This window comes from Tympanuchus pallidicinctus, unplaced genomic scaffold (genome assembly GCF_026119805.1).
Source record: "Tympanuchus pallidicinctus isolate F22 unplaced genomic scaffold, pur_lepc_1.0 scaffold1, whole genome shotgun sequence".
Taxonomy (NCBI): Eukaryota; Metazoa; Chordata; class Aves; order Galliformes; family Phasianidae; genus Tympanuchus; species Tympanuchus pallidicinctus.
In genome coordinates this window covers 57,556,005-57,583,802 of record NW_026294618.1, presented here as the reverse complement: position 1 = coordinate 57,583,802, position 27,798 = coordinate 57,556,005, and the positions used below count along the sequence as shown (strand labels likewise).

The following is a 27,798-nucleotide window of genomic DNA, read 5'->3' as shown; positions in this document are numbered from 1 at the left end:
GAGAAGTGGCAGTGCAAGCGCACGTGAGGGATATTGCCTCAGAACCAAGGTGGTGAGCAGTGATTCAGTATGAGTCGAATTTGTTCACGTGAAACATAAAACCAGCTTGAGATTCCGGACTGGAAGTTATCTGGGTAGGTCTGTATTAACTTAAGCTAGTTTTCTAACTGTTTGTCCAAAAGATTTATGTCCTGAGAGCACTGAAATAAATGCTATGAGGAGGATGACAGTGACGGGAAAACACACTAATTAGAGAGTTAGTAAGATAAAAAGAAACTTGATTTGTGGGTGTTGAGTTTCAAGTCCATTACCTCGGACAGAAGACCCTGTCATTGCTCTATGTATACCTTACTTTTCATGTGTCCAGTTCTGGGCTCCCCAGTCCAAGAAAAGGAGGGAACTACTGGAGGGAGTGTAGTGGAGGGCTACAAACATGACTAGAGGCCTGGAACATCTCTATTATGAGGAAAGGCTGAGATACCTGGGACTATTCAGCTTGTGTAAGTGAAGACAGAGGGGATCTTATTCATGCTTATAAATATCTAAAAGGCAGGTGTCAAGTGGATGGGCTCTTTTCAGTAATGCCCAATGACAGAACAAAGGGCAATGGGCACAAACTGGAACACGGGAAATTTCATCTTAACATGAGAAAAAATTTCTTTACTTTGAGGGTGACAGAGAACTGGAACAAGCTGCCCTGAGAGGCTGTGAAGTCTCCTTCTCTGCAGATATTCAAAACCTGCCTGGATGCCTTCCTGTCTAACCTGCTATAATAAACTTGCTTTAGCAGGAGAGCTGGACTAAATGATCTCCAGAGGTCCCTTCCTACCCCTAGGATTCCTTGATTCTGCTTCTGGGAAAACCTGTGCAAATGGAAGGACTGTTTCAGTGGTGGCATTCCCACTTGCAGTTCAGTCATGTGCCACCTGCCAGGTGACGGAGCTACAACTACAACCCCTACATTACTCCATAAAACTAGGCCTCAAAGTCATGGTGCTCATCTCAGAGGCGGAAGATGTGAGAAGCATTCCCTGTGGAAACAAATTAAAAAAAAAAAGTGATTCTTTCTCCCACAGCAGGGCCGTATCTACGACTTCTCCCTGCCCCAGATGGAAAAGGCCTCCTGGAGAGACTGAGCCCCCATCACAGGTGCTGGCAAATCCACTGCTGCACTTCAGAAAACAAGTGACAGAACAAGCAAGTTGTGGGACTTACTCAGGCTCTCTTTTCATAACATTTGTATGTTTACGCATTTGTGTGCAATATTGTAAGATAGTCTGTCGTGTTACATCATTAAATTTAAGCACCTGAAGTCATGAATTTGGTACAACCTTTGTTTGTCTTAGCTTGATCACTGTTTTTCTTCCCCAGTTAACTCGTAGAATGGCAATAAGTTAGCTTAGGAATGCTCCCGCCTGAGGACAGACCAACTTGCTCATCTTTTTTAGTACAGTTCAGAAAAAGCGTACAAAGATTGTTTGCTCCATGAGCTTGGAGCCCAGAATACAAACCTCCATGCACTGGGCAATCTCAGGTAAAAAAAATACAAAACATGGGCTTGGATCCCAAACTGCAATGTGATTCATCAAATAACATACGCATATGCTTAAAATACATACTAGATGTTTTTCAAAACAAGCCTGGAGTACTAGTTCGAAAGTCTCATTTTAAACGTCAGCATTCATCTAACTGGGAGCCTCATACTAAGAAGCAGGCCATCAGTAAGAAATACAAATAGCACATGTCCAGATTGTGAAAAATAGAATTTATTAAGTGCAGGTATCTGCAGAATTTGGACTACAGTAAGTACTGTAAGAAAACACCTCAGGACAGAGGACACTAATTTGGAACAGGGGAGGAAAGGAGAGAGGAAGGAAGGAAATACCAAACAGATGTTGGCTACTAGAAAGAAATCCACAGAAGTGTAATGGTTGGATGGATTAAAGTACATTCCCTTCCTCAACGATCCTCATATAACCCAAATACTTGTAAATTCTGGCTGTAAAGCTGTGAACGACAGACATTCAAACAGCCCCTAAATATCCTGTCATCAGCATAATAAAGGAGCTGCTTGTAATTCTGCTGCCATTGCCCTCCCTTCTCCCTGCTGCAGCTCCATATAATTTGCTTGATAAATAGCACAGAGCATAGACCAGCAACATTACAAAACATTCCCTGAAGCCATGAAATGTGACAGACTACTAACGTTGGACCTGAATATTCGGCTAGAAAAAGGTACTACTTGAAATGACAGTCTGAAAAAGTTACCAACTTCTACATAATTCCTGAAAAACACTGTAAATAAAAGTTGGGGCTCCCTGGAGCTGCATAATGGCACAAACCCCTTACGCACTTTTTCATATTATTTAAGTGAAAGAAGCACTTAGTAGAAAAAAATCTTGCCATTTTCAGCCCTGTTTTCTACCAGACAGATGGCCTGTTTTGGAGAGAAGGAATAGAAGCACTGATTATGTATTTGCTTGAATAAGAGGAGAGATTATACCATCTACTATTTGCTAAAGAGCATGAAAGAAGGGAAAAGATTTGGGACAGGACTGGAAAAAAAAAAATTATACCTAACAATAATGAGATCAATCTGGGTGTAAAGCAGTTTAGGCTGAGTACCAGGAAATAATTCCTAACAGGGAGTTCTACCAGACCATGAAATAGTTTCTCAGAGGAAGTGGTGGAAGCCTCATTGCTTGAGTCATTCAAACTGATATTGGACAAAACATTCAATAATGTACTGCAGGGAACAGTATTACGCTGGCTGGGCTTGGACGAGTGACTAATAGATTGTTTGCAGCTCTAACTACGATTCCCCGAAATGGTCTCTCTACAAAGTAACAGACTCAAACAGCCACACACCCACTTTCTGAGGGAATTGAAATCGTACATCCACTAATCAATCATAAACCGAACAGCTTCTCTCTCCATTATCCTGATACAAACACACTGTTTCAAGGGAAAATGTAATGATATCATGGAGAATAACTGAAAATTCCTAAAGGGAAAGACAGTACCCGAACACTTCAGAAAGAAGTTACAAAATAAACTGTTCTACAAAAAGACTACCAAAAAATCCATATAGGAAAGAGAAAATTATATATTTACTGAGAACCGTATATTCAGAGCCTGTAGCGTTCAGGGAGGAACATTCCCATTTATTTGCACAAACTGCATATGTACAAGCACTACAACACTTTTTTCTCCCTTTCTAGAACGTACGAGAAAATTTGTCCGACAATGTGAACTTTCAAGATTAGACTGAGGATGGCCAGAGCTCCATGAGTCTCAGGAGCACAAACTGAACAGCCAGATTCACTAACAATTTACATCCTTTGTGGGTCTGGCATAAGGAAAGCGTAGCATGCAGCTATTGGTGCTTTATGGTATGAAACAAATTTTTGAAGTCCAAGCTCCTCAGTCTGAATGCTACAAAACAGATGTGAAAAGTTCACAGCAAGGGAGAAGAAACGCTCTCCAAGCAATATTCTCCAAATTACCCTGACATTACCTCAGATTTAGGATCATATTTTCAAAACAAGGGCCTTCTTTTGAAAATCTGCAGGTGGTGAATCTATACATGGAACTGTTCCAAACGTTAAGCAAACAAGCGAGGTTTTTTTTCTTGGAAATGTAAGCAATAACAGTGCTTTGGAGGAAATATATTCCAATTTTTACCTCTAACTACAGGTTGAAGGAAAACAGTCATTAGAAAATGACAAATACAGATTTGATGGGAAGCAGCCACACCTTCCTTACACCATGTAACAGTGATAGAGGCAGAAACTTGTAAACAGAGTATGGTAAAACAAGCAAATCATTGAAAAATGTATAAAATACTGACTTTCTCTCAATTCCATTTTTTCCCACTGAAGTCTGAAGGGGCAAATGCTCATATACTTGATACTACAGTACCTTTAAGCTTTGATACACAATGGCAAGTAGTGAAAATGACCATCTACTGTTATTTTTTAGTACAAAACCCTAAGGAGAGAAAAAAATTGCTACGATACCGCAGGAGAAAAAGGCTAGGAATAGAAGATGAAACCAAGCAACCAAAAAACCTTCTCAAACAGTGAGATCTGTTCAGATCATGTATCAGAAAAGACTGATTTTATTGCACCTTATGAATGATTAGAATCAAGCAAACTAATCATACGTGTCTGTCTTCTTGAAGAAAACAAAGGTTTGCTTCAGTAGGACAGTTTTTCCACAAGATGTTCACCGAAGGATAGCAGACAGCAGCCTCCCCATACTCCCCCGATTTCTTGGAGGCAGCCTCTGAGGCTCAGTGGCAGAAAACATATTTCCTCACAGACCTTTCTTCAGGCCATGCAGACTCCTTTCTCCCCACGCTGTTGAACTCCACAGCGCAGATACAATCTGCACAACCAAGGTCAATGGAGATTCTGCCACCATTCTTATCAAGGCAGAAAAACTACTATTAAATACACTGAATCTAGGATTTAATTGCCCATGGACTGAGATCCTCTTTCACACTAACTCTCGCAACCAGAATCGTTCCTTAGACCTCATGGTAGGAGAACTGGAAAAGGCTGTGGAATTACAGACGACTCATAGGTATTTTTTGCTCTATCTGCTTTTGACAATGAAGAATTCACTGTCCTCCAACATATCGTTTTAAAGATCAAGAGAACTTATAAGATGTTTTGTGTTCCCCTCTGTGAAGAAAAGCATCTGAGTAGGCTGTGAAACAGCCAGGGCAGCCAGAATAAAACCTGTGAGTAACACCCAAAAAAACCAGCAAAAAACAAAAAAGTGTGGGAAAAATGCCCATGCTTGTGCATGAAGTGCACTTGGGCATGTGTGTGTGCAGGAATACATTAGTACCTCTCTTACCCTGGTAAGCTTCCACTGGTAAGATAAAAGTGTAATTAGGAAAGATCCCAAGAGTTTGTAGATATAACCCATTCATAGGAAAACTGACTCCCTACAGGCTGACACCTCAGGGCCAGCTGCTGCAGAGCCAACAGGGGGCAGCTCCAGCCCCAGGCATTCGGCACCTCTCTGGAGACAGACAGGACTAGGATAGGTGGGAAGGTCAGCCCATGGTGGCATTGAACAGAGCCTGACAAGACAACCTTGAGCTCTACCTGTACCCAGAACCAAATTGCTGGATGTTATAGTTTTCTCCAATTCTGCATATATAAAACATGGTCTAACTTCCTTTTTGAACAACATGACTATGATTTACAGCCTCAAAGCATCTCCTTGTCACCTTGTGCCTCTTTTGCTTTCCTTCCTCCAGCCTCTAGACATTATCACTTGTCTTGCAAATATATTATGATCCAGCAATCGGGATGACTCTGTTTCAAGAAGTGGAAGTCACTTAGGTCAAATTTTAACCCTATGTCCACTGTAAGCACAACTGATTGGACTCTGTTTTGAGACCATGCTTGGTTAGGATTGTAGAGTATCAGCATGTAGCTAGCACATGTAGACATGTAGACATTCCTGCATCCTATGAAAGCAGCTCAATGATCTGAAGTTGTGATACACTGAGCAAGTCCAGGTAAATTGATAGCAACAGGGTACCTTTGATAGAAAACACATTGTCTGTGGGACAAAGCCACAGGCTGCAGCTATTTGTTACATCTGTTACTACTGTTGACTGAATGAAGCTATAGATATTTGTCTGCTGCCAACCCACTGCTGCACAAAGTCCTGCTGCTTTTAGTCTTGGCAGTTCTCTTCCCCTCTCTATACCTTTGTTGGTATTGATAGCAAGCAGGTGATGGACATTACGCAGTCAAGTGCTAAATCTTCACGTAGGAGAAGCTGACTTCAGATCAGTAGAAGCAAATCACTGTTTGCAAACAGTTGAAAGAAATGAATGAAGTGAAATATAGACTTAAAAGTAAGAAGCAACAGCATTTGAATTATTAAAATACAGGTCAGTGGAACATGTCTAATTAGTATATTTACAGCTAGTTAAATTCATGTGCAAACACCTTGAAAAACCATTAGGTGTGTATGCAGAATCATTATTTCTTTGCAAGGAATGGGGAAGAAGACTTGTATTTTAGAGGCCAGAGTCAGAACAGCATTACTCTCGAAGTTCATTGACTGATGAAGGCTGGGGCAGACAGTCAGTCCTCCTATCATTTGGGGAGCAACCTTCTACACTGATGCCAGTACCACGGCTGTGTTGGTTTTGTCTGTCACAGCAAATTTCAACAGTGTCAAGGCTCAGACAGGGAATGTAGCCTCTGCCCGTCAAAAGCCAGCCTGAGAAACCAAATGCACAGCACACTGACAAAAAGGAATGGACAAGGGAAGAAAAACAGAGTCAGTCAATGGAATACTAAATGCAAATGCTATCTACTTTATTCTGAGTTGCTTCATGGTTAGGAATCTGAAAATACGCTTTTCTCCTTTCTCTTTTATTTACATAAATTAGAACTTTAACTCAACCAGTAAAACACTGTACTTACTCCTATAGGAAGAGCCATTAGAAATTTGCTAAGTGCACATATTTTACACTGATGGACAACGTTATAAATATCTAGCATTGCCCTCATCCAAAACAATGACTCATGTCTCCCTTTACAGCCTTCAGCTGGGGGTGGGCTCCTGTCACCAGGATGTCACATAAGAAGTCTAGTCCTTACTCGGAAATGTAACTTAATTTTCATGATTTAATCATATGGTGTGAACCAGAGCTTATAAAACATGCCCAATCCCTTACCATATGATATATGCTCAGAGACTGTTTTAAATATCCTTTACTTTCCACATAACCCCTGTAGTGTTTTCCTCTGAAGCCCACCAGGATTGCTCAAGGACAGGGTTTTAAGCCAACGAGATTTTATAGGTACACAAAAGAAAGGCAATCATTATGCATGGAAAATAAACCTGTTTAACTCTTGGGTCCAGTTTTTAAAGGTACTACATCATTTAAGCCCAAGTACTTAAATAACTACTGTGGAATAGGGGACACAGCTAAGTTAAAGAGACCTCGTGTTTCTAACAAGAAAGACACACTGTAGAATTCTTTCTACCTCTTGGAACATGTGATGTGTGTTTTTATCTGCACAGACAGAAAACCAACTTTTTCTGTAAACTAGCGCAACTTAAATAAGAAATTAGAAAGCCAAAACAGATGTGGGCCCCTAAAATGTAATTTTTATAGCACTGCCTTTCAGCCTCTATTAGAACTCACAACTGCCAATAATGAAATAAAAACAAAATTGAAATACAATGCAGTTATACTGGATGCACCACTTCTTTTCTCTCTCTACCTACCCAGAGAAAAAACCCTTACAACACTTTGGAGGGGATATATCTCAGATCATTCTGTCTTAATACGATTCTTGATTTCCTTGCAATATTACAAGTAGTCTCCTTAATACCGTTCCTATTTCTATAATTACATTTATAATTCCTTACCACAACAGATCAAGCTGGAATATGGTATCAGAACTGTTTGGTAAGGTTTTAATTTTTAGAGGCAAATATATATACATATATTACATATATATAAACATACATATATATATATACTTTTTACAGTGCTCCCAACAACAACAAAAGCTGCTCAAGAGGACAACAATTCAGACAACCATGTTAAAGTACTACTATAGCTCAGTTATGCTGCATAGATGACATTTCCACCGTGATCTCAGCATGAGAGGCCATATGCCATCTGCTCAGAAGTGCTAACAGCGTGGCATCCGCTACGACTATCAGGTGAAGAGATGAAATGGACAAACATATAAAGTAGTGATGACAAAAATCTGACTAAATGCTCAGAGAGAGTTACATTTTCTCAAATCTTCTGCATTACTTTTAGCTGTGTCATTCCTCTCTATATTCATGTCTTCCTTCTTCCTCTAAAAACCATAGGCATTGTTCTGGATGCTTTTGAGTTACAGATGCTTGGATATCTTATTATGATTTTAACTAATACACTCAAAGAAGCAAGTTCATTGAAGCAGCACTGAAGAAATTATTATTCTATTTTTATCCTTTTGACTTTAAATTGTTTTGACTAAACTCATTTTCTAATAATCCCCATTTTGTTCCTTACTCTTTTGCATTGTGTATAGAAAAGCTGCCATTACTACTTATTGTATCCTGCTTATAAGACAGTATAATTTTATTAAACTTATGTAATCAATTCAGCAAACATGTCTAATACAGTTTATTCAGAATAGATTATGATTCTATTAGGTTATATCTTTTATGTTTCTCTTTGCTAAAGCCTAATCTTATTAGGATTATACTGCTCAGAAGTCTATGTCATTATTTTGGCTTAAATGCTGGTTTTACACATTTCAACATGATGGGTACAGTCTCTGCAGATGGCCTTGCATTCAACCAGCAGGAATGGCAGCTCTCTAGACAATGCTTGGGATAGCTAGCTGAGACGCTAAGACTTGTTCTGCAGCTGTCTGTGCTAAACTGAGCTTTAGGATAAGGTTTCTGATGGCTGGAAAGTCCCTAGAACATTATGGGTTAGCTAATCCCAAAAGAAATTAAATTTTATTAAGTACAGAAGTTTCCCAAGGAAATGTCTTGCTTAAAGTTCATAAACTTCAGCACTGCAACAACTTTTTCATGTTTAGAAATACTGTTTGAAAGCCACTAGAGGGAAGCAAATTTGACAGACAAAATTTAAAAAAAATATATAGAATCCTTAAAGCATGACAGTGGCTGCTTTTTATACTTTTTCTTTTTTAATGAGTAAGGTAATTGCTGAACCTAGAAAAGGCAATAACTGATATATCTCAGCAACATGGTTTCAGAGTTGGGAATGTAAATGGAAAAGGCATTACAGTCTTCTGAGACAGCAGCCTCAGCTCTCTCCTAGCATGTCTGCAGGAAATAAAAGATTTTAATCCCTCTGCCTTCTGAGCACTGCAAAAGCAATAACGAATGACTCCACATGCCAGTCCAGCAAGGTGGGCTATTAAGTCATACCATCTCAGTCAGACCATTCTCCCTTTCCTTAGGGAAGACATGGGAAGGAAACATTATGCCACCTCTTCATATATCCAAACTATCAGCAGCACACAAACTAAGTCAGTCATTGTGAAAAACAACTTAGACTGCAGCAAAGGGTGCTGTTACTTAAGTTCCACTTAGGGGAAAAAAAAAAAAAAAGAGAGGCCATAATCCTGTACAGTAATTATGAAGCACATAGTTAAATGAAAGGCTATCTAACGTGCTATATTGTCCTCCTAAGTGAGACTATTCTTTACAAAACATTTCAAGCAAGGCAATATATGTTACAAAGAGCTGCAGTTCATGGGAAAAAAAAGGAAGTGTTCATTATCTTACATCTCTAATGAAAACATGGGAAAACCCTGACATAAACTAACTGCATTTAAATTAAGTATTAGAGAGAGGTTGAGCGTTCACTAGGTGTGCGGCATTTCAACTCTGAATAATGGTACTTCCCCACTCACATTGTCTATCACAAGAATAAATCTCAAGGAAAATCAAGCATTTGTTTCCCTACGGCCCATTGGTGAAAGTGGGGCACAGAGCTGCTCAGGGTCATGCAACAAGCCAGCAGGGAGCAGGAAGTGAACTTGGAGCCCTGATCTCCAGGCAGCTCTCTGACAATGGATCACACTGTTTTCTGTGCGCCTGCACTCCCACTTATATTACAGTCAGAGTTATTTCACTGCATATGAGGAAAGCACTCCTGGCTTGCTTAGAGAAGTAGCAAGGTCAATTTCTATCCCTCCAAACAAAGCCATACGATTGCTGTATAAATTCACTTTTCCCCTCACACAGATCATGTTAATCACAACTAAGCCCTTTTTTTGCCTAGCTGTATCTTTCAAAGCTTCCGAATGGATAAATAATCTAATCCTTGTGCCAACTAGCAAGAGTCACCAAGTTCAGAAATAAAACAGTTTTGAAGAGCTTGCACAGTGATTTTGAGCAACATTAGACTGAAGAAACCTTTTGTATTTTTTCTTTCACTTGTTCTACTCCACATGAGTTTGTGTGGCTGCAAACTGAGCATAGCATACAGTATCCCTGCAGGACAGAGCGCTGGACAGAAGAAGCACAGTCGTCCCATCCAGAGCCACCTCATCTGCTTCCTTCAGACTGTCCTTGGAGGAAGATCCTGAAGAGCAGATGGCATGGAGCCCTATCTTGCCTTATATACTGGTGAAGGCAAACACCCCCCTTCCCCTTTCTAACTCTAATCAACATTTGACAGTTTCCAAACTATTCTTTTGGACATTACTGTTTTTATTTGCTCATTACTTTTTATTTCACTTTCAGAAGGAAAATAAGGGATTAACTGGAGAAAAGTCTAAAAGTACACCTCCCTGCACATGTTAGTTAGCTGTTTTATACCAACTACTTGACATCACACTGGGTTCCAAATTTATCCAGTTTAGATTCTATCTGCTCTGTCACTGTACACATACTGATAATCAGAAGATAAACTTTTCTTTCTCAGTAAATGCCATAATTTCAACAATAAGCTGTCCCTTATCCTTCTCTGGGAAACAAGAGGCCCAAATGACATCTCGTGGTAGTAGAGAAAGCAGCGGATTACTACAGAAAAGAAACCCGTGCTTGCACAGTGACTGCATTTTGCATTCCTTGTGGCAGAAGAGGCACAAAGCAGTACGTTGTAAAGCACCAGCCTACACATGTGGGAGCCCAGCACAGAAAGAAAGGCAACTATCTGCCTGTAGAGGGACACAGGCAACTGGTCAGCTGGGCAGATCCTATCAGGAAATGCACAAGTGTCACGTATCTTCCACTAACACTCTCAGCACTCTATGACCGATGACTCCACAGAGCAGATAGGTGTGGTGCCCTCCGCGGCTGCAATCGCAGTGCAGCTGGGGATTAGGGCTGTGCTGTACACACTCTATGCTGAGTCACCCAAAGAACTCCCTGGGCAGTCCCGGGAACTCCCCAGACAAATTGTGCAAGAGGAAATAATGAGCAGAGCCCACATTGGCCCCACCAGAGGTCAGGGGATCGATGGAGCCCCAGTCTAACGTGTCTGACAGATGAGGGATGATGTGACAGGGCTGGGGAGCCAGGGAGTTGCAGCAGCACTGGAACAGCCCAGGCGGCCCCAGCTCTGTGCTCATGCAGGAACTGATGGGCTTGTGTGTTTGTACAAGTTCTACACTGGATGGGGCAATTCCTGCACGCAGCAGAGATGATTTTAACTAGTCAATAGAAATTCATCATGCATGCACTGGAGTGGTGACGTGGGAGCACAGTCAGCTGGGTAATAAGCATTCACCAAACCCAATGAAAAAGCTGTTGCAGGGACACATGCAGTGGAGTGTCCTGTCACCAGTGACAACAACTGGCCACACTGTCCCAGCAGTGACAGCATTTGCACAGGAGTGTTATCTCACACAAAATATCCGCTTAAATCAGTTCCTTTACACATGCACCATTGTTAGCGTAGCTTGGACCAGAAGAACCTCTGAAAATGAGAGCCCACCACCACACAAGCTGTCAGAAATTAAGTCGCAATCAGATTTAAAGCATTACCCCAAAGTGTAAGGACATTTGTTCAAGTAAATACATCTGGCATCACCATCAGACTTTATGTAAGGTACCCATAATTTTGACTTACAGAATACAAGCTACTTTCCCAAAATATCCACTAAACACATTCCAAGATCCTGCCCCCTCCTCACAACACAAAATTGCTGGTTACACAGATAACATTCATATGTATTGGTGGTTTCGGGCAATGTCCATTTATTTATAATACAGCCACTATCCATTACAGCATCACACACAGACACCAGTGGCATCTTCTAAGCATCACTTTCCATGTTCAGATCACCAGTAAACATGCAGACACAAAACTTGCACACAAGAGTCCCTAATCAAAGCAACTGACCTGAGATGTTCATATCTGACTAAGAGCAAGACTGGGTTACGTTCATCCTCCAGCTGTTGATCATCTGATCAGCCTGGAATCCTGGCTCTGAGACAGCTCACAAACTTGACATGATATGGTATGAGCATGGATCCCAACCCCTAAGTTCTCCTGCCATGAAAGCAGGGCCAAGTGCTATACACTCAGCCAAGATGAGTCCCCCCTGAATACTACCTAAGGACTACTCTGTGGACCTCCTTCTCCTGTGTTTAGGAAGACTTAGAGTGAACTAGGCTGTATCCAAAAGATGTGATGCTGCACAGTGTATTCTGACACCTGGATCCTGATTGTGGAACTTAGAAGGCAGGTGCACAAAATTCAGTTTTCAAAAACCAGATCTGTAACAGTGGATGGAAAAGACAAATCACAGAATCACAGAATATCTTGAGTTGGCAAAGACGCACAAGGATCATCACATCCAACCCTCACCTCCACACAAGACCACCCAAAATACAAACCCTATGTCTGAGAGCATTGCCTAAATACTCCTTGAAGTCCATCAGCTTTGGTCTGTGCCCACTGCCCTGAGCAGCCTGTTCCATGCCCATCACCCTCTGGTGAAGAACTTTTTCCTAACACCCAACCAGACCCTCTCCTGATACAGCTCCGCACAGCTCTGTCACCAGACAGCACAGCTCAGTGCTGCCAGTCCAGTCCTCCCACGAAGCGCTCCAGGCCACCATGAGGCTTCCTCTCAGCCTCCTCTGTTCTGTGCTGAATAAACTGAGGGACCTCAGCTGCTCCTCGTACACCTTGCACTCCAGACCCCTTACTGTCTTCATATCTCTCTTTTACATTTTCTGATAGTTCTATTCCTTCATATACTGCGCCTCAAACCTGCACTCAGTGCTAAAGGTGAGGCTGAACAGTACAGAGCAGAGTGGGACTATTCCTTCCCTCAACTGCATGGCAATGCTAGTTTCCAGGCAGATTCCAGGGCTGTTGATACCAACTTTTATGCAACTCTAAAAGAAGATTATGTACTAAGAGATGCCTCTTCTACACCCATTTCAACCCAAAATGAACTTAAATTATAATTTCTGTTTCAAAAAGACATACATTACTGACCATGCCAGAGTCTAGAAAGTCCATCCTTTCTGCTAAAGTGTGCCAATGTAAGAGTCCACAGATGTCTTTGTGGCTTATGCTGGGGTCCCAGTCCTTAGTTCACATTCCACATGGGAAATATAATTGCTAAAAAGCTTGAACTAAAAAGCTGAAGCAAGAAATAGAAACCAGAAATCAGGACTGCTTCCTTCTGTCTCATCCTCCTTCTCCACAGAATATGCAAATGGGACAGAGACACTCTTCAAGTGTAGCTCTCTGAGAATGTTCAATCATTCTGCTTTTAAAATACTCTGCCTAGCGGAAAACCCCTTGGTCTCACTGCAGAATTCGTATATAATATTTCTTAAGATATTCCTGAAACCGTAAGCAACACACATACCTGACATGTCTTCAACTTCAAGACTCAATAAATTTACCTTGTTCTTCCCATTCCCCGTAAGGGTGGAGGCATGGTGAGCTCTGGCCATGTCCAAAACTGTATTATTCTGCTGTCAAGACCAGACTCTTTGACTTCTCCATTTCTAATTATACACAGTTAGGTACTGCAAGAGTCAGCCTACTTAACCACGAAGACTGTCCAAACAGATAATGCCTCAGTGCATTACAAACTGGCTGGGTGCTTAGCCTTTTGACTTCTCTCATAGCTCAAGCAGTGTCTTCTATCTACTTCACAAAAGTTTTGACAACAGATAAAATTGTAATATGACTATATGGATTATATAAATCAGATTTGTTAATTGTTCAGTTTGTTAACCGCACTTAGGTTACTAGATACGATGCCAACTTTACAAAAGCTATACTTTACCAGATGTACAGGGAAGAGTTGCAAGAGAAATTGTTTTCTTCGTGTACGTAGGGAGCATGTGCATTCACAGGGGGATCAAAATTAGTATTACATTTCAAGGAGCAAAGTAGTAAGTACAGTAATAGTTACAGCACTGTAACTGTTTTTATGAGGCCCATGAAATTTTATTTACCTCAGTGAAGGTACTGCTTATATCTGCTTCCAAAACATCCAAGTTAGAAAACCGACGGTGTTTAAGAGGTTTAATATGAGTTAATAAGCCCATTAAAAAAACTGCAATAAAATCTACAACAAATATAGCAAATCTAATGAAGGTTGGAAAGCATTGCCTTTTGGTAGCAGAACATTGAAACAAAACAATAACCCAGAAAATATACATTGGCTCCACATTAAAATAACACAGTTTGTTTTCATATAAAATTATATTAGTTAATCTTTTGGAGGGAAATATAAATTAAATACTGCTTTGATTTATAAAAGCCTTGACATCCACCTGTTAACCTGCACACATACACGCATAAAATGAAAGTTCATTCTGTTGCTGTAGGAAAGAATTTATTCTACCCAGGCAGCTTTGATCCAGATATGGATTTTGATAAAACATATATTTAATTTAAAAGCAAAATATGATATAGTATAATAAAGCAGTACAATTGTCATTAATATAAAATTATAAACCAAGTATTTCATCTCTACAGTAATAGCATTTGTACTCATGATGAACATAAGATGAGCCCATTGCTACATAGTCAATTTGATAAGCAAGAACAAAAAAAGCAACAGCAGAAAGGAAAGCCACATATATTAGCCATATTTTTTCAATCATGTATGCTAAAAGGTAAACCATCACATAACAATTTCCATATTGTGTCTTTAAAAAAAACAAACCAATTGGTTTATGTATCATGGTGTTACTACAGCATAAAAACATCTCTCTACTGACATTCTCCTCATCTGTATTTTGTGGGGTTTCTTAAGAGTTCATATTTCCCACGTTTTCAGACATTAGATGGAGACAGCGTAAAAAGGGCTTTTGACTTCGTAAACCACATGTGAAGAAATCAGAGCAAGAATCAGAAAGGATCTCAGGTGCTTCACTGTAGCTTTGTCCTCAATTCAAACAACTTAGCCAGTTTGTATTTATTTTCCTTGTAGACGTAAGGTTGGTCAGCTTCAGATAGGGATCTTCCCTTTGATATTATTCTACCTTTACCACCTCTTCTTTTAGAGAAACTGGAATCTGCTAAGGGATCAAAGAGATTACCTACTTTCTAATCTCTGTCTTATATATATGATTCTAAATGTTGCACAAGAAGAGGAAACTATGTGGAACTGTTATAATCCAGCCTAGTTAATGGTTTCAGTGTATATGACCTGGAAATACGAATCAATTGTATACTGTAAAACGTCTGTCAAGCTACAGAGTTTTAAAAACACAACAGAAAATCATAAATCAGGGACCAAGTGCTGGCTATATTTAAAAAAAAAATAAAAATGAGTTAAGTCCTCAGAAACTATAAAATGTGCTTCTATATTCTTCATTTCTTCATTCTTTTTAATAGTAATCTTTCTTACAGGTCTATTATTAAAGATTTTTCTTACAGACCAACACACTTATTCAGAGCAGAGAGAAGTGTGAGATGCAAGGCTTAGAAATTCCTTGTCGGTGGCCATTTTATAACGAAGCTGGAATAGTATATCTGTTAACTTCAGTGTCTGCATAATGGTGGTGTGGCTGTGATGTGGCTCCTCTTAAAACACTCAGTAGCACAAATGCTAGCTAGATATTGCAAGAACTACTGAGAACCTTGGATGTGTTCTCCACGCACATAAATGAATTAAAAAATACACTATCAGGATAGATGACAGATCATGAGCACGCATGCCATATTATCACCTGACCAAGAAACAGGATTATCAACACTGATATTTTTAACTGATAACATGATTCTAAGTAGAACTAAACAGTTCTAAAACACAGCGGAAGGAGACGGATGTGTAATTGTAGAAGAGCATTAACATTTTGAAGAACGAGGTTTTCAACCTCTTAGTCAGCATCCACTTTGACAACACCTTAGGAAACCTGGGTCAGTGCCAAATATGACCTGACTGAAGAAGGGGCCTGACTAGATGACCTGGGTTCTCCTCCAACCAGAACGATGCTATGATGGCATCAAATCAAGACACTCATCAGGGAAAGTCTTTAGTCATGTCAAAGACTGTGAAATTTCTTCTCTACTAGAAAATCTCAAATGTATGTCTTGAGTGACCATATCTGATCATGGCATCTTTAACAATTCTGAAGTTTCTGTACTATGTATTGACTTCCTACAGTCATTATTAGTTTAAACTTTTATGAGGACAAACACTACAGCAAGGGTACTTGGTCTGTACTCTGCTGGTGAAGAACATAAAACATTACTCCATTTGGGGGAAAAAAAAATTAGGGGGTTTGCATCAACTGAAGATTTGAGCTAACATTTGTATAATGGATTATTACTAACATGTACCAGGTAGCATCTGATCGTATACTTATACAGAAACAATAATAACAAAACTTGAGATCATTCTGTGACTACAATGGCAGCAAAGACTAGCTAGGCTCAATTCACCCATCAGATTTAAGACAAGCTGTTTTGCATGTTTAGCGTTTCAGTCACTGACTCACACTCAGAGCAAAGACAAGCAGCTGGCTGCTCCATTGCCATTTACTGTCAAACAGGTCAGTATGTTCTCTGACTGTTCACACAGTAACACACCCTTTAAAAGCTTCTGTTCCATTTTTTCAAATATAATCACAAGTTGACCTCTCACTTCTCTTGTGCCTGCCCAAAATATGCTTCTATCTCCATGAAACCAGAAGACATTTAAACCAATTGTTTTGTCTTTTGCATGTAATTTTACACTCTTACTATTTCCCAGTCTTATAAGGAATTCCTATATCCTGTGTCCAACTTCTGGTTCACATTAAGATGATGCTATACATTCTTTGCTGAAGTCTTCATCTTGGTATGTCGTTCTGGATCTTTCTAAGCCCTGATGCCAACAGCAAACTGATATCAATTCAACTTTTACCAAGATCAAACATTTGTTGATTAAGAAAAGTCACTTACCTATAAGAAACTTTTCACTTAATTATCTGTCAGACAACTCAGAATCACAGAATAACAGAATCGTAGGGGCTAGGAGGGACCTCCAAAGATCATTGAGTCCAGCATCCCTGCAACCTGGGCCCTCTACAGCAGGCAAATTTGCAATGAAATGCAGCACTTATGTATTTTCTTGAAAAAACATTATTGAAGTTCTACAGCCAGCCTTTCCAAGAGTTAATGGCATACCACAAATATCAACCTATAGAATGTACTAAGGACTTGAATTTCCATAGGTTTTTGGCATCTGTGTGCAGTCTAGACAAGATGCTAACAAATGAGGACAGAAATGTTTTCTTTTCACTTTGTGGAGGCATTTGTCAATGAAAATGCAAGAAAGGGACGTGTATGAGAATGCGTAATCAAGCAGTTTGTTTTGTTGCTGGTAATGGCTGAAATCAAAACTTCACTTGGTCTTGGGGTATTAGTCACCTTAGAGATATCTGTACACTTCAAAAATCGACCAGTCTCAACAGAAGTCTGTCATTATTGTTCATTAAAATTAAATAACAGAGAAAGGATCCTGAATATTGATGCCAGTTACAGCACCCTAATCACATACGCCATGGTCTGCAAAGATACATTCAAGAAGAAAAGAAAACAAGAACATGGAGACTGCAGTAGGGGAGAACTGTTCTGCTATCTCTTCCTTGATAAAAAGTCATGACCTACATATCCAAACACACATGCTATTTCAAAACAACATTTATTCACATTCTCAATATAAGTTCTGTTACATTTCCTCCTCTCTTTGGCTCTGCAGCACGTTCTGTGTGGGATCTCATGAACATGCAATCTTCCTCAAACTACTTCACTGAAGCCAGTGGGTGCCTAACTTTAATTGCAGCAATACTTTTGAAATACCCCACTTTTTCTAATCATATTTGTTATTATTAAATGAATATGCAAAGCCTATATGAGGTATTTTCAAATAAGTCACTCTGAAGATCCATAACCAAGTCTTATATGCCCTGTCATATGAAATTTATTTTGTTGTTCTTATTTTTTCATTAACATTCAGAACATTTGATAAAATATATTCTGGTATATATACAATATATATTATATATACATACATATTATGTATACAGTGTATACAATATATATACAGTATGTATATATCATTATGTATTTTAATAAAATATATACTGGTTCCATATCCTACAAATTAAGATAAAAATATAGTTAAGACAGTTACACAGTATTGTATTTTTGGTTTATTGAAAGAAACTGTGAAACAAATTTACAGATGGTTAAGTGTTACAGCAAAGTACAGATCCCTTTAACATTTACAGTTTAGACTTCAAAAGAAATTGAAAATGAAACCCACTACACATCATAATACAAGGTACAAAGCACTGGAAAATTACAGTTTGTTATACTTGATGACATTTTCCAATGAAGCAACAGTAGCTAATTTTATTGTCACATTTTACAGATAAACTGAGCACACAGTTTACAAATTGTGATGAGATGTGAAAACACAGGAGATTCAGGAACAAGAAGACAATCAGAACTCCTGACTGCATTAGACTAGTTGAATAATCCTTTTGACCTTGACAGAAGACAGTTGGAAGAGATTTGTCAAGATATGAATACCTGCCTCCTTTGAAGACATCTTTGAAAGGCCATACTTAAATACACAGTCCCAAATAAGCACCATTTGCTTTCTCCTCCTGCTCACAAAGGTATGCCAACATGATAAGTCTACCATGGAAAAAAATAATTTTCAGGTGGTAACAGAGCATAGTTACAGACCCTGGCAACTCTTACAAATCTAAGAGTCTGCTTCATGTTTCAGTTTGTCTATTCAAAAGATTAACTAACTTCTTCTTCACAAGGAGAGTAGTTAGGCCCTGGAACGGGCTGCCCAGGGAGGTTGTGGATGCCCCGTCCTTGGACGTGTTCAAGGCCAGGTTGGACGGGGTCCTGGGCAACCTGATCTGAATGTGTACGTTTGGTGGTCCTGCTGGGCAGGGGGGTTGGAACTACATGATCCTTGAGGTCCCTTCCAACCCGGGTGATTCTGTGATTCTGTGATTAAACATGTATTTCTAATTGGCTTCATGTGAAAAAGAGCCTTCATCCAGTCTAATCATCAGTCCAATGTTCTTTTCTTTTAAATGTTCACACTAACATACATCTACATACTAAATGAAGATAAGACACTAGCAACATCAAATGATAACAATGTGCATTCATTTTACTAAGATTTGAATGACAACATGAATGCAATCCAGAGGCCTGAAAATGGGATGAAGAATGCACTAACAAAGATAAATTCTCCACTCATTTGTGAGAAAAGAACAATAAATCTAGTGTAGTTTTCAAAGTAAAATTGTCACAAGAAAATTTGGACTAGGATTAATCAAGAATATAAACACCTAAAATTATTTTGCTGCCATGATTGTTTACTACTAATTAGGCTGATAATTTTTTCACACTCCATTTGCAGCAACATCTTCTGTTTGAAGTGTTGTAAAGATGTTGTGCTTGTCCAATACAGAAACAAACACTTGTAAATTTCCCTTTTTGATGGTTCTATACTTTGATTAATTCAAAGTGATTATGACTTTTATGACTTCAGAAAAGCTGGCTTTTAGATATTTATGCATTTTCCTACTCTTGAGCACAGGAAGAAATGGTCATATGAAGCATTTGATGACAGCCAACTTTGGCTCTTGACATTGTTGACCTGTGTCACAGTTGAGACAAGATAAAAAAAAAAAAAAAATGAGGACAAGTCTTGATGAGTACAAATATTGATATTGCTTCCTTTTGCTGTTGAGGTTCTTCAGAAAATGCACCAATTAATTTGGTGAGTGTAAAAGGTCTGAAGCTTGCTTGGTCTGCAGATCTGCCAGAAAAGAGGGAAGGAAGGGTGTTTATCATGAAACTGGGTCTGATGAAGCTTAAAGCTCAAATCAGATAAATCATTTAGGATATAGATTTTCAAATGATAAAAATTTGAAAGCTGCTGTCATATGATTAGATGTTAAAATAGCAGCTACTCCCCAAATTAAGTGTATCTGGAAGCTATCTACTATGCTTAACAGCACTCCTGCGGAAACAGATACACGACCTTATCCTGGTGTCAAGTGCAAGGCAGTCTTCAATGCTGGGCATGCAGTATGAGCCATGCTTTACAGCAGAGTGAAGCAGATGACACCAAACCTTGCCCCATTATTCTAAAACTTGTTACTAGGGTTCACTTGATCCTTTTTGATATTCTAATATATTCCAGAACATGATTTTGCATCTTTCTTTTTTAGATCGATTTTCTTTAATTAAGTCAAAGACCTTTTTAGGCCACCCAGCTGAAGGAGATACTTGGAAATTATTCAGAAAAGATTAATTTCATGCTCCAGGATGGGAATGCAAAAAATGTACTCATTATAAAATGTGCTTGGAAAAAATTCTTTTAAGAAATAGAGTAAGCCATAAATCCTTACTGTCCCCAGAGAAAGGTGTTAATTAATGAGATGATCAAAAATTGTAAACAGAAAACATAAATAAAAAAAAAGCTAAAAAACCCCAGAGTTTGTGAATTAACTCGACGCACATTCCACTTCAGCACGCCAGCCCACTACTTTTTATTGGACCTTTGTTCTCCTTTCTTTCTTATATAATCGCAAAAACAGTTAGCAGTATTCTGCCTTTATCTCTCAAAACCTTTGGGCACAGCTGGCATTGCTTTTTTTCCTCAAACTAGGCAATCCCCTCACCAGCTGTGAAAGCAGGATCCCTGTTCCTATGATCTCTCAAAGGCTGCAGCGGTGGCTGTGTACATGAGCAGGGACAGAAGTGTACCTAACCCAACCCTGCTCTCCTCTTGCATGAGCACGGACACCTGGGAACCAATTGGCAGACTGTAGGCACTGCATGGCTGGGAGGACTCCCTGGTCCACCCACAACTGCCCTCCATTCCCCCAGGTGAGCTACACTGCATGGCCCCTCAGCCTACATGCGAGCAGCACTGCTGTGGAACTGCAGTGGCAGTGAAGCAGGGCCCCTGCACACAAATGCATCTCACACATAGGCTCAAGCGTTACATAGCTGTGTGCCACAAAATACACTGATAAATATGGGCATGTACAAAATCAAAAAGAAAACCAGAAATGTACGTTCCTCTCTGCAGAATGCATACAACAGTCTCAGCCCTGCTTTCAAGAAGAAACCTTCACATGCAAGGGCCTGGTATAGGAAAATAGGGCCATTAGTCATGAGGCTTGGGGACAGAAGAAATATTCACAACACATTTTTTGCAGTCTCCTCCACTGAAACTCCCCGACCTCTTACAAATTTTTAAACAAATAATGAATAGTAATATTCAAGAAAAAATTGTCCAGGACAAGTAAAGCAATAAACCATGGTGATGAAACGCGTTCCTCATATTTCTCCCTCCATTCAGATCTGCAGCTCCATGAAGACAGTAACACAGTAAACAAGCCTCCTCCTCCTCAACACACTTCAAGTCATTCTTCCCACACACAGCTGCCACGATCATGCATATTTCAAAGCCTCCATCTGGGCTTGACAACTGTACCTTCCTCTCTTCCAGCCAAAAGAAATACACATCCTACTCAAACATGCATGGACGGTATCATGCTGTTTACTTCAGAAGAGAAGCTGCCGCTGGTGCTCCACAAAGTAGGTCAGGTGGGCGGAAGCCCCCATGTAAATCTTCATGCTAACTGCCTCGGTTAGACCCACTATGCATTCATTTTCCCCCTTTCCAGCTAAAAGTTGTCTCCAGGCAAAATGCGAGGATTCGTGATGCTGTCCAGGCTGCTGAATGTCTGATGCTTCTGAATAAACACCTACTGCTCACACAGGGAGTAACCTCACAGTATATACTCAGCAGATCCAACATGACCCAGAATTTCTTGATTTACGCTGCACATGCCACACAGTGCACGTATACCCCTTTCTGCCCAGAAATATGGCAATGACCCCTATGGCTGCTGCTAACTTTGAGGATGCCCTGAACTTGGCATATACAGAGGCCAGTCCTCAGGCCTGGGGCCTCCTCCTGAAGGTCAGCTCTGTGCTGCAGCTATCCCTGATGCTCTCTGCAGTAACCACCCACTCTGTGCTTCCATTCTGTCATTTCAGCACTTGCCTCTCTTCAGCTCTTCCTCTTCAGCAGCCTGGCGAGAGCATACTCCTTCCTATGCTGTCAAATATACTACCCTGGTTCCACCATGCAAACAAGCACCCCGTCTCTCCCATCTCTTGCTCTGCAGCAAGTTGAGGACTGCAACACTGCAACCTTTTGCAACACTGACAAGGGAGGAGGCCAAGGAAGGATTTGGGTCTTGTCTCAGAGAGCAGAGAAACTGAGGCCAAAACAAAAATCAGAGTAGAGTCAGGTTGCTACTGCTCTGCCAACAGGTAGTGGAGTGCAGTCCTTCACTCATACCTAATAGCAGTCACCCTGTCCCCCACGAATCCCACCACCATCCAGGCCTGAAGCCCAAGTACAGCAAGGACATGGGGCTCCTGGAGAGGGTCCAGAGGAGGGCCACTGAGATGATCACAGGGCTGGATTACCTCTCCTATGAAAAAAGGCTGAGGGAACTGGAATTGTTTAGCTTGGAGAAGAGAAGGCTCTGCAAAGACCTCATTGTGGTCTTCCTGCACTTGAAGGGAGCACGTAAACAGGAGGGGGAACAGCTGTTTACAAGGGTGGAAAGTGATAGGACAAGGGGGAATGGTCTTAAACTGAGAGGGGGAGGATTAGGTTAGATATTAGGAGGAAGTTGTTCACCCAGAGGTTGATGACACACTGGAACAGGTTGCCCAAGCAGGTTTTGGATGCCCCATCCCTGGAGGCATTCAAGGCCAGGCTGGATGTGGCTCTGGGCAGCCTGGTCTGGTGTTTGATGACCCTGCACATAGCAGGGGGCACTGAAACTAGATGATCATTTGTGGTCCTTTTCAACCCAGGCCAATTTATGATTCTATGAAAAAAAACCCAAAAACCTTCCCATCTGTGATCAGCAGGAGCAGCAGTGAGTCAGTGGGTGTGACAAGGCCGACCGGAGGTGAGGTGTGATTATCTGGACACTGATTATCAGCGCTGCCTGAACAGCTAGTTTTAACAGCAACTCCAACCCATCCTGCAAAAACCCCGAAGACCAAAAGGAGCAATCACCACAGAGCACCTCCTGAACCATGTGACATTAGAGAGATTTTACAATTCAGATTATACACCTAAGATAATACCACAAGGATTTTAATGACTATACATCCAGCCAATTTGATATCTCTCTGCAGAGAGACACTGTGAAGCTTAGCCAGCACTTCTTGAGTGTTTTGAGATATAAAATGGCACCACAAAGCAATTCTCCTCTTAGCAATACACTTTGTAGCAGGGATTATTAATTTTGTCCTAAAGAGAAACCACAATACCTCTATGTGCATGTGCATAGCTTCTATGACCATGAAGAAATAAAGACTTTGTATGGAAATAAGTATATATAAAGTGAATGGACAAGGATGATTATTTGGAATATGCACTCTTCACCTGTATATTATTTACCTATGCTTTCTTTTTGGAATATCACTAAAGCACTGCAAAACAAACTCCAACAGAAAGATACTTTCTGTGTAGCACACTTGCTCGTTAGAGATGCCATGGAAGAACTGTGGCCTTGCTCTTCTGCCACTCTGCAGCCCCATCCTCTGTCTCTATTTTAACAGCATTTCCCACAAGCTGAGATACGGCTTTAATTTCTATAACTTGATCATTCAGGTTTTAAAATTTTTCTTTGATACTTCTTATAGTGCTTTGGAGGTCACCCAGGCATTTTATGTAGACTTCTGGTACACTTAATCATTTCAGTGGCTTCCTGCAGTAAATCAAGAGACATTATATTAATAAAAGATGGGGCTGTTCCAGGTCTGATTCATAATGCTGAATCCCCATCTACCTGGCTTAAAAGAGTCCTTTTAAAAGGTCACTTTAAAGAATTCTGAACAGCAAGGATGTATCTTCTCTGTCGCAAGACTCCTGCAGAAAACATACACACAAGGCCAGCAGTCTGAAGGGTGCAGACACTGGGGTGGTTCAGAAGTAGGGCTCAAAGATGTCTGGACCACAACCCAGACAAGAAGACCTCTGAAAAAATACTTTGATACGGGTACACTATGCAAATATCTCCTTCAACAGTTGTATCCCCCTTGCTGCTCTTCTTTGTCTGTCAAATCCTATTTAGTAACACTGAGTTGTCGAACAGGCAAAATACCAGAAAAGACTGGCCAAAAGTTGACTTTGTTTGCACCACATTCTTATTGTTTTTGTTACTTGTTTAAAATATTTACTACCCCCTGTAATCAGGAGTAATCTAATATACAAACAAAGTAAGAGATTAAACAGTTTTCAGTGAATACAGCTGGCATAATATTACTAAATAACAATTTCTCACCACAAATGCTGATTTGATTGTAATATAATTTTTACCAAGTATCTTAATGAAAACAATCAAGTGTTTTGTTTTCACCTGATTAAGCCAACTGCACTGATACCAGAAACATATTTTAGAAAATATGTTTTCTAAAGGTCTTTTACCATGAGGAATGGTGAGATTGACTTCTTCCCACATAAACTCAGGTTTTATAAATTCATAATGTGAAGAAGAAGAAGAGACTTCAAAAAACAAACAACCAAACAACCAAAACAAAAAACAAAAAAAACACCCCCAAAAACCCAAGCCTGTTCAATACATCAAGGTCCTATCTTGCAAGGCGCAGAAAACTTGTATTTCTAACAATGCAGCAGGGTGTAGAGCTGAGCATCACTTCCCAGACAAATTAAGGAGAAGAAATGTGAATAATACACAGAGAATACCTTCCGATTAGCTGCCACAAGTCATGCCAAAATACCTATTCAAGATCAGATGTTTTATGACATTTTTTCACGAGGCTGTCATGAGCATTGGTTCCAATGGCATGCCCTGCGGTGGGGCAAAAGACTCTCATCAATGAGTGGCATCAAGACAAAACTGCTCCCATCACAACGATGCTGTCAGCCTGCAGCCCATCCCTGTGCTGGTCACAGAAAGAAGGCCAGCCAGGCAGGCTACAGACCCTCTGGGGCTACTTGTTCCAGTCAACACTTGACTATTTGGATGACGCATCTTGAAAAGCATTCTTCAATCTAAATCACTTGTTCCAGTCAGAATTTTGTTTTTGTTAACATAGACTCTAGAGACCTGATTTTACACTTACAAGATATTATACTGAAGTCCCTATGGACTTTACTGATCATGGCATAAAAGCCCAAATCTGCTATAAGTAATCACTTTGTTGATGAAGTCAAACACGTAGGTCATCTATGAGTAGCAGGAATTGTTTCAGTCAGTTCACTCATTTTTCAGGGAAATGTCATGCTCCTGAGAATCACTAGGTTATGTGATAAAAGGTGTATGTTCACACACACAAAAAACCAGAGTCAGAACCTGGGACACACAGGCCCAGGCCTCTATGATATCAGCAGCTGGAGCAAGTGAAAGTCTTATGTGAGGGTCAGTACATGGCTCTTTGTGAATGCCAAGCCTGACTGGCAGGTGAGTAGGGAAGAGGCTCGGAAGACGAGTACTGAAGTAACTATTAGTCTCAGTTGGATAACAGTATGAGAGATGTTCTGCAAAGTGACTGCAAACCCACTACTGGAGAGGCTGTGGGACCTGGGGGTCAAAGAAACACCCACTTGTGCACGTGTATCTGAGCATGAGGTACCTGCAGATGAGAGCACTTCATGTCAGCCCCTGGGAAACCTACAGTGTGCACCTGTGCATACCAGTGAGTGTGCAAGTTGGGCTGTGCACCAACAACTGAAGTTAGGCTGCCAGCCTTGGAGGTTTGCATGCACAGGTAACAGCAGCTGGGGAACCTGAGCAGGCAGGGCCAGCCACTTGGTGAGCTGAATGAACACAGTCAGACACTGCAGGCATTCACACTGTATCTCCAGATATATTTTCCACCAATACCTTCATCCTGATCAACAGTTAATGGAAACGGCATTATGCTGTTGGTGCTTGAGCCAAGTGCTGTGTGTTTGTGTTAATTTCAGTGGCAGGTATGTGAGCTTTTATGTGTGTCCACTAGGCACATATTTGGCCTTGCTACTGAGTAGACTGAGTGAAGGGCATGGAGCTACGGCAGGCTCATCTCTATCAGACTGCCTGGTTCAGCAGCCCCAAACAAGCAGTGCTCTTCCACACAGGTTTGAATGGTGTGTTAACACTGTGAAAAGCAGATTTCCTTCTTTTCCCATATATATATTCTGAATCACAACAGATGCGTCTGCATGCGCTTCCAATACACCCAAATAAATAAAGAATAAGTACGTATATACGTTCATATGAAAAAAGAAGTCTTCCCTATTAACAACAGTAATGGCTGATAAGATAAGCAATGTTTCAAAATATTTTTGTTCATCTCACTGAATGCAGCAGATTTCATATCTCATAATTACCACTATAAGATGAGTTTACTTACAAGAAAATATGAAATACAATTAAAAGAACTTCAACAGTTCATTTAAAACATATAAATGGAAAAAAAAAAAAGATTTAAAATGCCTAAATAAATAATGATTGCCAATTCCCTATATCATTTTGATTATTCTATTGAAACATTAATTTTTATCAAGGACATGTTTCTGAATTGGAATTTATTATAAAAGCTTGCACGGCAGACTACCAAAAAGTGACAAAATTTTAACACCAAAATAAACACTAGGCTCTTGATCCATTATGCTTAACACTTACCAGTGTTTTTTCCTGTAACAAGGATGCTTAAAAGCTTGTTCAAAAACAAAAAGCAAAGCTGAAATTCTTATGTAACAACATGATTCCAAATGTGGTTTCTTTAAAGCTATTACTAGATTGAAATCATGGTTTTCTGGCAAAAGATGACTGATTCTTGTTATGGACCTATACAGGGTGCTTTAAAAGGACATGAGAATGACACTGAGTAGGTTGGGTATTTGGGATGGACAAGGTGAAAATACAGAGTAAGGCGGGGAATGCACAGGGGAAAAAGTGTATGTGATTGATGGAAAAAGATTGTAATGAGCATTGTGGGAATAAGAACAGAAGCACTAGACATGGAAATACAGGCTGCTGGAAGACAACTGGGTGTGCAGCTGGAACTAGAATACAGAACTGAAAGATCAAGGATGCTGTGGTAGTTAGGTAAGAAGAGAACAGAAAGAATGGGGAAAGGGCTGTTCCTTCCTATAAGGAAAAAAAAAAAAAAAGAGCAAAAAATACAGAGATATTCAACAGCAAAGTGAAACTGAGGAGCCTGACTGGGTGACAAGGGACAGAAATGGAAGAGGAAAAAGTAGGAGCATTTTTGTTCACAAAGCCATCAGTGGATGAACAAAGTCATCCCCTGTACACCCTCAAAAACATTCACATTTTGTTTGTATGTTGTTGGTTGAATTTTGGAGTCAAGAAGCTCAGATCCCAATGGCTCAAATGCCCAAAGTAACAAGAGGTCCCTCTAACCGTTTCTAAAATACGTCTAGATAAAATACATCTTATAATTTTAACACAACTTCATGCTTCACAGGGAACAAGACAGCTTTTAATTAATTAATTTGGCAATACCATTTCAGTAGCTTCTACCTCAAACATGAGAAAAAGAAAAAAAAATCTTGAAATGCCATATGAGCTAATTGCACTGATTATCATCTCTGGAAATTTAGAGGTGTTTAACTTCTGAAATTATACTGGCACTGAGTCAAGGAGATTTGAATACTAATCTTCTATGATCATATGTTGGAATTACAAACGATCATTAGCTTCTTAATAAATACAGAAATATCCCCTTATAGCCCTGGTAGGTCA

At 40.1% G+C, this 27,798-nt stretch overlaps 1 protein-coding gene across 1 annotated transcript in view; it reads right to left on the bottom strand.

The window, feature by feature from the left end:
• Positions 1 to 27,798, bottom strand: part of AIG1 (androgen induced 1) — a 119,558-nt gene that overhangs the window by 81,721 nt on the left and 10,039 nt on the right. The gene's annotated exons all lie outside the window — the stretch shown is intronic.